Here is a 14,037-nt window from a genome sequence, read left to right as displayed (position 1 = left end):
CACGATCGTGCCTATTTTAACACGAATTACCGGCCGCTGTGGCCGAGCAGTTCTAGGCGCTTCAGTCTGGAACCGCGCGACCGCTACGGTCGCAGGTTCGAATCCTGCCTCAGGCATGGATGTGTGTGATGTCCTTAGGTTAGTTAGGTTTAAGTAGTTCTAAGTTCTAGGGGACTGATGACCTCAGATGTTAAGTCCCATAGTGCCCAGAGCCATTTTTAACACGAATTGGTAGGGTATTACCAACTTTTGACTTCTAAAAGGTATGTATTTACTTCATGTCCTGTATCACACTCAAGTATTATGAAAATGTGGCAGTTCATAGATAAAATTACGCATTCACAACAACAAAAAATATGTCAGCACAAAACAAAAGTGGCATTATGAATATTTGCAGTACCATAAGGCTTTCGCTCTGACACTAAGGGGTACTGAAAGTAGGAAAACGACTTTTGCTCGACCGTTGTATTACGATTTCCTTATTGAGTTTCTACCTGCCTGCTTGTAGTTCTGCTACAAGAAGAATTAAAAACCTGGCATTCAGCTATTCTCGACAGGCGAACTAAAGCAACTTGCACCTGGTAAGCAAGCACATTAACTCGGAGCTAGCGGAAAGGTTGTAAGGTGTCAGGCAAATACAACACCTTCCATGAAAACCCTGACATGATAGCAAATCCGGCAGTATGTCACATAGCTCCGAATAAATCCTGACATTAAATTAACCAAAGTAATACGATCAACGAGTGAGCAAATGGAATACCTCAGACTAACACAAGAACGCCTAAATGCATGTCATACCCTCCCACCGTGAAACAGACGCAGTTCCGGGAAGAGAAACAAGAACAGAAGACGAGAGCAGACCCATGTAAGCTAGAAGGCCCTAACATAAGGGATGGACACCCACATCGCCGGCCGACCGCCGAGACCACCCTCCAGCCCATATTAAAAGATAGAGCCCTCCAGAAGAACAGTATAGATCTTACAATAACACTAAAAGGGCCACACCAGCTGCAAGTTTTAGCGTGAGACTATACTTGTGTCTGTTACGTTGCAAACATTAAAAACATTGCCTCACCACGAAAAGTATAACGTTTCTCATTGGATAGACAGAATTTTTGTAGGCGGAGCTTAAGGTTAACTTTGAGACCCTGATTGGTCAGTTGAAAACACAGCCAGATACCTTTTTTCTTAAACCCACTTCAGTAAATTGTAGTAAAGAGAAGTTAGAAAGAGTTGCTTCCAAGATGGCGAGGTGTGTGGAGCTGCGCCGCCCGCCGCCCGCTGACGCTGCCTAACCACTGACAAGGTAATGAACGCACGCGATGCCGCATAAGAGCGCATAAGGCTTCACTCAGAACTGCAGCAGTCTCATCTGTTACATCCCCTTTTTATGTAATACTAGTGTCGATCGTCAATCAAACTTCGTGGTATTCACATTTGCTACTAGAAGTTAAAATCTGAAATGCGATGATTTTTCTGTTATATAATTATTGAGAAGCCACATCAGCCACTGTAACTTACGACAAGTTAAATAAGTAATTAAAGATAATTGTGGGTCACTGTAGACCATTTTGATAGTTTTCTCTTTTATGAAACTTAACTTAAACCTAGATTGTAGATGTGATATGGCATAGGTCATCCTTCGATCCATTATAGAACTTGGAAACCCATTCAGGGAATATTCATTCACATTTTTGTTGAACGCAGTTGGTTTTTATCATCCTGTATTAAAATATTTCCTTTTATCAATAGTGCAATTTATAAACAATGTTTTGTGAGTAGAATAATAATTCCAATGGTAAACTTAACTACTTTTTCGATGTTATTTTACCAGCTAACTAAAAATAGGAAAGCCTTGAACCCCTTCCACTGAATTTAGTTAGTATTAAGATTCTTTTACAGGGAGTGCAGTGGAGCTGACACTGAAATCATTAAGTATTTGATTATATCATCGCTAGTCTCATTGAACTCTTCTGAACTCTACATGTCATGTGTGGTCTGGCGTCTCCTTACCAGCAACAGGTCCCAGGTTCAAACTAGTCAATTCCCTAAAAAACACGCTCAGAGCGTTGCGCGAAAGTGGTAGGGAGACACGACTCAGAACAAACATACACCACGCAGAATGTTAGAAGGTGCGGCATATATGTTTTACTTATTGGCCCAGTAGCCTCTATGACAGACAAATCGCAACACAAGAGACGGGAGTAGTTGTATTTACCGTATGGAACGACGTTCATGGACTCAAAAGCATTAACTGATATCCTTTTATCACATCTCAAGAGAAAATCCCTCACATTATTCAATTGAAATGACATGACAATATCAAGTGAATTTATCAGGATAGTTCTGTACCATGAAGGAAGTTAACCCATCGGTCGCAGAGTTGCCATACATATTTTGCGTAGCTGCAATGTTTCAGTTATTCTACCAGGAAGGGTACCAGCTGAGGTGTTCTGTGAGTGACGTCGGAAGTGCCTACAGCTTCGTCTCAGAGCAGTGGGTGGCAAGGGCCGGAATATCCTCATTATATGTCAATTAGTCTTATTCGCATTTCTCTAACTAGGTTTACGGGATAGAGTGTAATTACTTGTAACACATCGATGCACTAAGTGCAAACGAAACGCCATAAATTAATAACTGCGAAATTATTTATGTTTTACTGTCTTAATCGAACTGAAACCTTGAAAGCGTATTCACCAGACGCGATTCACAATTTTGGAGCTTCTCCCGTGGTTGAGTTAGCAATGTATCTTTGCTGTTCAATACTGTTATTGAGATCACTGTTATTGGCACACCCGCCAGAAGACCGGCACGACCTGGCTTCTTGTTGTCAGCTTTTCTGACGGATATTCTGCCTTTGCTCGAAACGTGAAGACTCAAGTTGAATTCGAATATTCCATATGGTGAAAATCTGATGTTTCTATTCTTCCAGCTCTAACATTCAGAAGATAGTTACAATAAGCGGCAGAAAAGCGCCTGTGAACCAACAATTAATAAAGCAGTCATAACTAGTGGAATCTGGCGAACTCCATCTAAAATCTGTAATTGTGAAAAACTACTTTTTTCATTTGCACAGCACGGCAGTATGAACTTAAGGGTTTCGTAGGATTCCTACACTTAATTTCGTTGTGATAGTTTTCAGTGACTGTAGAGGAAGAGCGAAACCATCTGACTTGAAATAGACTTTTCCAGCGGGATTTGAATCTTTGGCTATAGTTGCAGTAGTACATCCAGTGAGGTATCAAGAATGTGAGCATTCACTCATTACTGTAGTATAGGCTGAGGCAGAAAGAAGCAGGTTTTCCACAAAGTAAACGATGAGAGACACCCTAATTATCGCATAGAGTAACTATCTCGCAAACGTAAGTCTTCCGAAACGCTGTCACTTATTACTAGTGAAATGAGTAGGTTAATGCAGCCCCAGTCCGCCACTCAGTTGCCAAACACTTTCCGAATAGCACTTAAGATAGAAGTGTGTATGTGTGTGTGTGTGTGTGTGTGTGTGTGTGTGTGTGTGGCGTCTGTTCTTTCGGAACAGACTGCCTTGTTAATCAATTAAATGTCGAAGGAATGGTGTCCAGGCTGTCACAGGGCGTTAAAAAATTACAGCTACGGCGGCAGATGAAAATTTGTACCTGAGCAGGTTCGAACCCGGATGCGTGGTGTCTTTCCTTTCGGACATGTCCGAAAAAACAGACACCACACATATATGCATATAAAGGGTGTTTCAGCGAGAATAGTAGATATTTTAGCAGGTGGTGGTATAGACGAATTGCATAAAAAATTCCATATAAATGTGTCCACTTTTTATTGAGTGCAGAGATATAGCTGTTAGTACGTAACCCTAAAAACCTCAAAGCAAAGGCAAATGAGGACGTTCACAGTTTATTTTCAAAAATTCCCCCACCAACTTCAATGCCCTTTTGACTTCCCTTGATAACAACACGCCGCGTGGTTTGAGGCGCCGTGTCACGGATTGCGAGGCCCCTCCCGCCGGAGGTTCGAGTCCTCCCACGGGCGTGGGTGTGTGTGTTGTCCTTAGCCTAAGTTAGTTTAAGTAGTGTGTAAGTCTAGGGACCGATGTCCTCAGCAGTTTGGTCCCTTAGGAATTAAGCCAGCCGGTGTGGCCGAGCGGTTCTAGACGCTTCAGTCTGGAACCGCGCAACCGCTACGGTCGCAGGTTTGAATCCTGCCTCGGGCATGAATGTGTGTGATGTCCTAGTGCATCGTAGAGTGCCTGTGTAGTGAGTCATTTCAGCTGCATAACCGACGGTAATACTTGTCAAGCAATTCACTGCAGAATTAATGTAATACCCGCACAATGGTCTTTGCAGTCATACTGTATCATTAACAGCTCGTGAATGGAGCACTACGGTCGTTAAATCAGATTACTCAAGCTGAAGCATAATAAAGAGGAGTGACGACACCACCACACTGTCCTTACTTAGGTATTAAGCGCTTGACAGCATAACACCACCACACCCACTGACAACCTGTACCATTATCATCACTCAGTTATTACTCGCAGTGATTACAAGTTGCTGATGTTTGTCAAGAATAGCGGAAAACGCCTCAGGAAGTTCCATTTGCATCACGCCTAGGACAGAGAGAATCGTAAATAACAATAAGCGGTTACCCAGCGAAGGGAAGAGTCCACGTACTGTCTCAAGTTCTTGCAGTCTCATAGTAATATAGTTCCCGATGGTTTCACAGTAGCGATTTCTTTTGGCTATCGGAACACTCATATGGGCATTACCAAAGTGTAATTGCTAGAACACTCGGAACTACCTTAATATCACCTCATTTTGGATTGAATATGACTCGGAAAGCGACGTTAATTTGACGTTTACGTCCGTCTCCTGACGACTTACTGAATTAAGTCTGAAGTGCACTCACAGTTGTTGCCTGCCGCATGAATTCTGTAAAGTGTTGTGGCAGCAGGCAGTCATTGCTGAATACAGACATGTGCAAGTATCTTCATTGCTCTAGGGCAGCTCGTCTTTGTTGCATTTTTTCCATACCGTAACTAGCACAATAACATAAGGCTCATTCTGCTGAAGAACTTGATGCCCGCAAGTCCTTCAATAAGAATCTGCGAGCAGCGGTAATGCGTGAAAGGAAACACAATGTTGGACAAAAGAATGGAGTGCTCCCTGCTTTTTGCGTTTCCATTTGGCCTACGATAACAATCTGCTGTCATATTATGCTTCATAACCCTAAACTGTTTCTTTTTCACTTCATACTAAAACAAAAGCTATGACATGAGAAGAGGAAATGACTTATACGCTTCTCGGGAACTTTTGTTTTATTGTGTTCATTTTCTCGCGTCATACTAAAACAAGGGCGTTGACTTGAGAGAAGGAAATGAAGTATACGCTTCCAAGACATAATATTTCCTTGTGTGCTACTAATGCGTGCATGAAAGCTCTGCAGTTAATTTTTGTGTGTTGGATAAATTTTGATATCACCTCACATTACTTTGAGAGAATGTTCCTATTTTGTTGGGATTCAAATAGAGTGGACATTTCATCACTGGTTAATATTCTGATGACTAATGACATAATACCCGTTCCAATTGCTCCACGGCACCTGTGAATAGAATCTCACGTTGGTTACTATAAAGACGTGCAGGCAGTGAAGTCCGCTCGCTACAGTCAGAGCCAAGGTGATTTCTTTCTGTTTATGGCGAAGCGTCTGCTGCAGTGTCCACGCTCAGGCAACATAAACAAATCGCGGCGGCATTGGGCACTGCGAATCGCTGCACTTGTCGCGAGCCGCGACAAGAAGAGTGCACTGTCTCTGCTAACGATATTATGGGGTTAATAGATTTTATTTACTTAACGTAATATGCAGGACATGGGTTGGGTAAAAATTCAGTTTGTAACTTTCCATCACATTAAAATACTTTACAGTTATATTTGATACAATGTTCATTGTTGCTTGTCTCTCTCATATTAATAGTATTGACTCAGATTGTGCGTGAACACACATACACACACACACACACACACACACACACACACACACACACAGTTATTGATTCCAGAGAGAGTGACAACTGCTGTCTGTTGAACAACACATGCGCCAATCAATTCCTCAGTTGGCGTCAAGTGGATGAGATTTTTCAGTTACCTTGCACTGCAAGAATTGTGAGGAGGAGACTGAAAGTAAATGGACTTGTATGTTAAAGAGCTGCGACAATACAAAGCTTGACTGATTATTATCGTATGATTGTCCACATGGGTTTGGTGGACGAGTATACTTCTAGTAACCAACTCTCCCACCACCATTACGTAAGATTTCTCAAAGGCGTGGGGGCATTGAATCCACTAAGGTGCTCGATAGTGGAGCGTGATGTTCCACTTCCCACCAAAGTTTTCTCTGGTCGTCCAAAGGTCGCTTGCATTTGTAGGTCCACATGGCAATGGGTTCGTTACCTCTGCCCACATATTCCCTAGCGGGTTGAGGTCCGGTGATCGTGGGACAAACGGCAACAGCATAATCTTCCGTTGGCCCTGAAACCAATCTTGCACTGCTCTGCTCTGATGGATGGGGCTGTGGTCCTGTAAATAAATTGCTGTCTCGTTACTTCATATATTTATATTTAAATAACATATTTGTAAAATGCACATCGTATTAGCATTTTCCATAGTGTTTAAGAATTCAAACCCTGTCATAGGTAAGTGATCTAGATTCAACAGTCTGATTAGGAATGGTTTACCGAGTCTATCATATGATGAGAGTCGTAGTCGGAAATCCACATTAAGACTGACTGGCTGAATTCGATTAGAACGATCTGGTATCGACCTAAAACTACAGAAATTGGATAATTTGAGCGTCTGTATTGCAACAATGCTGCACATATAAATTCCTTTGATGGAGTAATAGGTAGCAACTGTTAAGAAAAAGTGAGGATTATGTTAACTAGCAGCAATGTAACGTTACTATCACCTATACTTATGTGACGCAAATATTGAATTGAACAATACACATCTATTTCAGTGATGACATAATAAAAATAATAGTAGCAATAATAATAATAATAATAATAATAACCCCAAGTGAGGTTGTTAGACCCTTCATCAGGCGCCTCCGCAGGTGACGGATAGGGGAAAAGTCTCCCAAATATGGGTGGTACCGAGGAAATCAAATACTTGGATTGGACCAAATACTAACACAATCCTCAACGGCTATTCAACCCGTTGAACCCAAAAACCAGACACGTCTGAGTGAAAATCACCGGTACTCTGGGCAGCTTCTGTTAGCGCAATGAGTTCGGCTGAAAATATTTGATTCCAAGGGCTTTAACAATCTCTGGTCCTATCCAGTCCTGGTATCATTCAGGCCAAACAAATGAAACACAAGCAAACATGAACTGTGCAAGTAAATTCAACTTTACCCCATGTGGTACACAACCCGCCCGTCGACAGACGGCAACTGGACTTTCGGATTCTGGGGAGTCCAGGCTAGCACAGCAGAGAATATGGGAGATCTCTGATAAACTTCCCTATAAGCAGAAAACATGCACTGGAACACTAAATATCAATACATTCGTCCAAAAAGGAAAACTACATAATCTCACATAAGAAATAGACTGACAAAAAATTCTCATTCAAGAAACATGACTAACTGACAATGAAACCTTGCAATACGGAAACTATCGCATCTTCAAGAGCAAAACGCAACAAAAGGTAGCGAAAGGCGCCCAAATCTATGGCATGGCATTTCTCCTACACAGATCCTTCATCAACTCTGTCAAAGAAATCACACCCATCGACTTATGACTTTGCACATTCAGAGCGCCAATAAAATATATACACTCATCAATGCGCATGCCCCCACCAACATCGAAAATAAGAAAAACCCCGAAAATGTCGAAAAATTCTGGAACACACTCGCAAGAACCATGGGATAAGTTCACCAAGATGGCGTCAAAACCCTAATGGGAGACTTCAACACTCAATTTGGGCGAGAAAAAACCTGTAGAAAAATCATCGTTAAAAATTCAGCACACCAAAACCCGACCACGTTGTCATTTCCCACCCCCTCTACAGAATTATCCATGATATTTACTTAGCAATACTGTAACTAGTTTCGTTTTCCATCTCATTAGCTATTTAAACTTGTGATTTTTTATTTAATACATTTGCGTTCGTCATTGTCACAATAAATTGTCTTCAGTTTGCGTGAGGGCGCTGATAACCCCCCCCCCCCTCTCCCCCCTTCATCAGCCCTCTTTCAACACACACACACACACACACACACACACACACACACACACACACACACACACACACACACATGCACGCACGCACGGTACATAAATTGTGCTGTACATCAGGAAAGCACTAGTCATAATGCATGCTCAGTGGAATCAAGGTAGAGGAGTACGTTTTATCGCAGTGATTGAGGACGGAAATTACTGCCCGTCTGAAGCCTGTGAGAGGTGCGGAGTACCAAACAGGACAGCTAGGCATTCATGGAAAAACTCTATATCAGAACGGGCTGTATCGGGTGGTAAGTGGGAGTGGGCGATCCGTGTGTCCAGTGAGAAGGACGACTGATGTCTCGTCGACAATATACACACCAATCAGTTCCTCAGTTGCCGTCAACTGGGAGAGATTTCTCAGTTTGCTGGTAGTGCAAGAACTGTGAGAAGGAGACTGAAAGATCATAGACTTTTTATGCTGAAAAGCTGCGATCAAGCAACGCTTGATGGATTATCAGAAGTTCGACCGTATGGCTCTCGCGGAAGAGTATATCGATTTTGCACACCCTCACGACCCACCACGTGGATTCCTTCCTCTTAAATGAAAACTTTCTGCAGCCCCAGCATATCGTACACACATCACACTACCTCCTCCACCGCTCTGATAATCCTCTCTCGATAGTGCGTGGCGGAGTAGCCATTGGCCACCACTGCCAGATCCCTGTTCGGCTCAAACCCCTCCTTCCCGACCCCACAGAACACCTGATCATTAGTCTCTTCTTCCCCGGCCTTACCATTACATGCGCCACCATCTATGTCCGCCCCACTGCACCTATTGCTTTTGAATTCCTTTCCCACATTGACCATACCTTCTCCTCCTACGTGATTGCCGCCGACCTCAACATCCATAGTCGTTCTGCTGCCCAGTTACGGCGGTGGCATCGGTTCCTCTCCACCCTCCAAGGTGACCTCGTTCCCCTTCCCCAGCACACCTGCCCCAAATCCAATACAACTCCCGATGTTGTCCTCTCCTCCCCTAGCCTCCTTGGCTGCATAGCGGTGGACAACTAGACCCTATTGGAAGTGACCATCTCCCTGTCCTCCTCACTGTTTCAGATGGTCGACACCCCTGTCCCGATTCCTACATCGACCCTCCCCCGAAGTATGTCAATGATTATTCCCGTGTCAACTGGACTACCCAGGTCGATAGCCACCCTCTTGCCTACCACCACCCTGATGATGTTACCCATTCTGCCTCCTTTCTCCAACAGACCTTGTCGGAGGCCATGGATGCCCATGTCCTCACTGTCGCCATCCGCCTGCACCGTCCCACTTTACCCCCACAGGTCGTCGTCCTCTTCCGTGAATCCTGCCTTCTGTATCGTGCCCTCCTTCACACGCGTGCCCGGGAAGCACTATAACACCACCGGCAACTACAATGACACATCAGAAACTTGCTCGCAGCTAAGAAACACCGGGACTGGCCCCAGACATTCACCCGTCTTAATGCTACCCTACCTATCAACTCGTCCAAGTACTGGTCAGCCTTCTGCCGCCTTACCAGATCTAACCCCCCCCCCCCCCCCACTACCCTCTCCTTCATGATGACCGCCCCTTCCCTGACAACCTTAGTAAGGCCAATCACTTTGCCTCCTACCTCTCTGATATCTTCATCCTCCCTGACAATCCCCGGTTCGACTACTCCCTCTTCCCTGATGTCTGCGATCGAACTGACACCTCTGTCCCTCCACTCGCTCCTGGTTCCAGTACTTGGACAACATTACACACAACGAACTCAATGCTCCCATCACAACCCAGGATATCATTGTTACACTCCGCGCGAAACACAACATCGCTCCTGGGCACGAACATGTTACCTATCACCATCTCTGTGAAGCTCCCGCCTCCTTCATCTCCACCCTGGCCCGACTGTATAATGTGGTCTTGTCCACTGGCTTCTACCACGACCTGTGGACAACCTCCCAGATCCTGATGTTCCTCAAACCCAATAAACCGATGTCCGCTGTCTCCTCCTACTGTCCCATCAACCTTACCTCGGTCTTCAGCAAGGTCCTGCAATTCATCCTTACCCAACGCATCCACCAGCACCGCCTCCTTGCCGTTACCCAGTGTGGCTTTCGACCATCCTTCTCTACCCATGACCTTTTCCTTCACCTCACTCATCTCCTCTCCTCTCCGAACAGCACAACTCCCATCGCTCCACCATCTTCCTCTCCCTCGACCTTGAACGCCCTTTAGACCATGTGTGGCATTCCGGTCTCCTCTTCAAACTCCAAACCTTTGCCCTTCCTATCAACTATGTCTGTCTGATCGGGTCCTTTCTTTCCCAACATCCTTCCTATGTCATCATCCTTAACACGGATTCCTACATCTTCTACCCCTCCGCCAGTGTGCCCAAAGGTTCCGTACTCTCTCTTCTTCTATACCTTCTGTATATGGTGGACATGCCGCCGCCTTTACCCCCACCCCGTCCACCTTCTCCAATACGCCAATGACATCGCCTTCCTTGCCCTTGCCCCCACCCTGCAACGATTGCAACACCTTCTCCAATCCCATCTTGACTGGTTCACTGCTTGGTGTAACCAGTGGTGGCTCAAGGTCAAGAGCCAGGCGATCATTGTAGGCAAAACCACCCCTTCCTTCTGTCTCCTTGAATTCTATATGACCATTTATGGCCATCCTATCACCCTCACTCCCACCCTCAAGTATCTTGGCGTCACCCTTGACCGTTGCCTCTCCTGGACTCCCCACCTCTGGACTATCCAAGCCAAGGCACGCACCTGACTCTGTCTCCTCAAGCTCCTTTCTGGCCACACATGTGGTCTGGACCCCTCCACCATCCTCCACACCTATAAATCCCTCATCCACCCTATCCTCTGCTATGCTCATCCCACCTGGCTCTCCGCCCCTCCTACCTTTTACAAATTCCTTCAAATCCTAGAGCGCCATGCACTCCGCCTCGCCTATCACATCCGCCTCCCATCCCCCATGCGGATCCCGTATGGCCTCATCCCGTTCCCGCACCTAGACCTTTTCCTCAAACGGATACAGATCCTCTAAACCTCCCGCAAACTTGATCCCCCTCACCTGCTTGTCTCTCCCATCCTCTTCCACCCCCGTCCGCTGCTGCGCCTGTAATCCCACGTCCAACCTGCTCTCCATCTCTCCACTCTCCACACCCTTGCCCAAGGTGGCTTCCACCAACTCCCCCTTCCTGATGATGCCTTCCACCCCTCCATCTACCCCTCCTACCAACTTTGAAAATCCCCATCCACCACCTGTGTTTTTCCCCCCAAGGGCACTCTCTCTCCCTTCTCTCCCTCCTTCCTCTCCCTCAGGCCTCCCCTACCTTCTTTCATCCCCCTCCCATCTTCTCTGCCACTGGCATATACACCCTCCCCTCTCCCTCTTCCCCCACCTTTTCCCCTTTTTTGGCAGGTCCCCAGACTCATACACGTATAGTGAACTTTCGCGCGCCGGAGATCATCGCCTAGTGTTTGTGTGTGCCGCCATGTTCGTGTTCCAGTGTTTCATCGTTGGTGCTCCATAGTTCGCGTGTCATCTCTGTGCGTGTCCACAATTCTGAACGTTTTTATTTTGGTCACTGCGCCCATGAACAGCTCCGTGTGTTTTAATTTTGTATGTCTACGTTTGTATATCCACCATGTCTGTTCTGCAATTGTCTTCTTTTGTGTCATTTGTCATATCTGTGGCCGAAGAGCGGCGTAGTATGCCGCTGCTGGCCTACCTGTATCAGGTGTGAAAATAACAATAAAGAAAAAAAATTGTGTATATAAAGATGTATGAAATGATTTGCATCTTCCTTCTCTTTATTTTCTCCATTTACCTTTCTTTGCGTCTTGTCGTGCTTTCAGATTTTTCATTATTTGCATCCATATTGTCCTAGTCCCTGTCCCTTGCATGTAGACTACTATTGCTTCCAGAAAGTCCTCTGCTTAATTCCCCAGAGTTATAGAGATGTAAATCCCGTATAGTTGATTTTCAATTACATTTATGTATTACCTCTTTGATGGGTTTAATTGTTGAAATGTCTTGGCTGTAAATGCTTGTTTGTTATTACAATTCTTCTATTCACTTGTACTAAGCATCTGTTATTGTTAACTAAAGACCACATTCGATGTAGTTGAGGAGCTCGACATGATTAACTTTTAGCAGCCAGTGCTTTTCCGTCTGCATTGATCTCGTTAGTATTTTTCCTCATTGCCATCCATCCTGTAGTCTGCTTAATTAGATGTTACTTTGTACCTTCTCTTTCGTAATGCGTTGGATGACACCTGCATGGTCATTTTTATTTTCTGAATTTTCTGCTACTACTACTGCTACTGCTACTAGTTTTATTTATTTATTTACATTGTTTAGACCCATAGGGAACCACATAAAGCAAATTATGATCTGGTGCTGTTATTTTTCGCCCACTTTATTATTTGCAACTTGTAAACTTTTGTAAATGTTTAATTTTGTATACTACGATTCACTTCCATGCAGTCAAATCGCTCGGCTCCATACATGTAATGTTACACACTTCCACTTCATGTAGCATGTTAGAGCTCTAACTCTGCATATTAAATGACACAAAATTTGACTAGCATAAATAATATAATAAATACATACATAAGGTAGTAAATAGTGTGTACTACTTGTGTGTCAGCACAATTGTGTAATTATCTTTGTGGTGGTGTGTGGAATATCATGTACCTCATATGATATGTCATTACATATTATCGGTATACGTTTACTAAATCCAACAGAAATTATAACCATAATGGCATATTAATTAAATGTGTAAATAAACACACAATTTTTACGGAACTTTCGAGTCAGCTCGATCTTTTCAAAAGTTTTTAGTGCTTTTGCACTCATCTGATAGCACTTTTTTGGTATGATCACATTGTATCACTTCACCATCGCCAACACACACAAGCTTCGTTTTCTGGCATTGAAGTTTAGATGGTTCATGTTCCAGCCGCCTCTGAAGAATTTCGTGACCCTCTTGGCCATGTACTGCGCCAAACATGCATCAGTCTGCAATCACAGTAAATGCTGCAGAACGATGGCTGTCGAAATACGACTGTGGTATAATTACCAATAACCATATGACTTCCCGGATCCCCCCAGATCAGGCACTGAACATCCTCCCCAGTGGAATCGATACAGTCACAAACAGGATTCCAAGCAAAAACCGATTTAAAGTGTAGCAAAACACATATGATTCAGCTTGACATTTCGAACACTGTGGAAGTTACCACTAGAAAACACATCTTTCACCGTATGAAATTTGTTCAGCACCATAAATCCACAAACATTTCATCATTACTCTTCACTTTCACTGCGTCTAATTGGAAACTTTAAAACTTGTGCAGAAATCGCCCTTTTAACTCTCCTTTCAAACTCAGTTAATAAATGTATTCTGAATTCATCAATATCCCATCTGCATAATAAAACACTTATCCCTACATTTATTTACTTAAACATTACATGAAAATGTCCCCAAAAATTTTAAATACAAATCTATTCAAAACCCTTCCAAAAGAAAATACATCATAGTACTTACACATGTAACATACCCCCCCAAATAGTAGCTCACACTTTGCATGTATCTACAAGTTATATTTCCCAATCAAATAAAATTTTATTGAGGCCTCCACACACCAAATTTTGTGTGAACAATATTTACAAATAAACTACACATATTACATGAGAAACCCAACTAAAATACTACAAGTAGCACATTTAAATAACCCTTGTTATTTGCTCCCAAATTTTTTGAGCATTACGATTAATATTTC

Source organism: Schistocerca piceifrons, chromosome 2 (genome assembly GCF_021461385.2).
Source record: "Schistocerca piceifrons isolate TAMUIC-IGC-003096 chromosome 2, iqSchPice1.1, whole genome shotgun sequence".
NCBI classification, from domain to species: domain Eukaryota; kingdom Metazoa; phylum Arthropoda; class Insecta; order Orthoptera; family Acrididae; genus Schistocerca; species Schistocerca piceifrons.
This window is presented reverse-complemented; position numbering follows the sequence as displayed.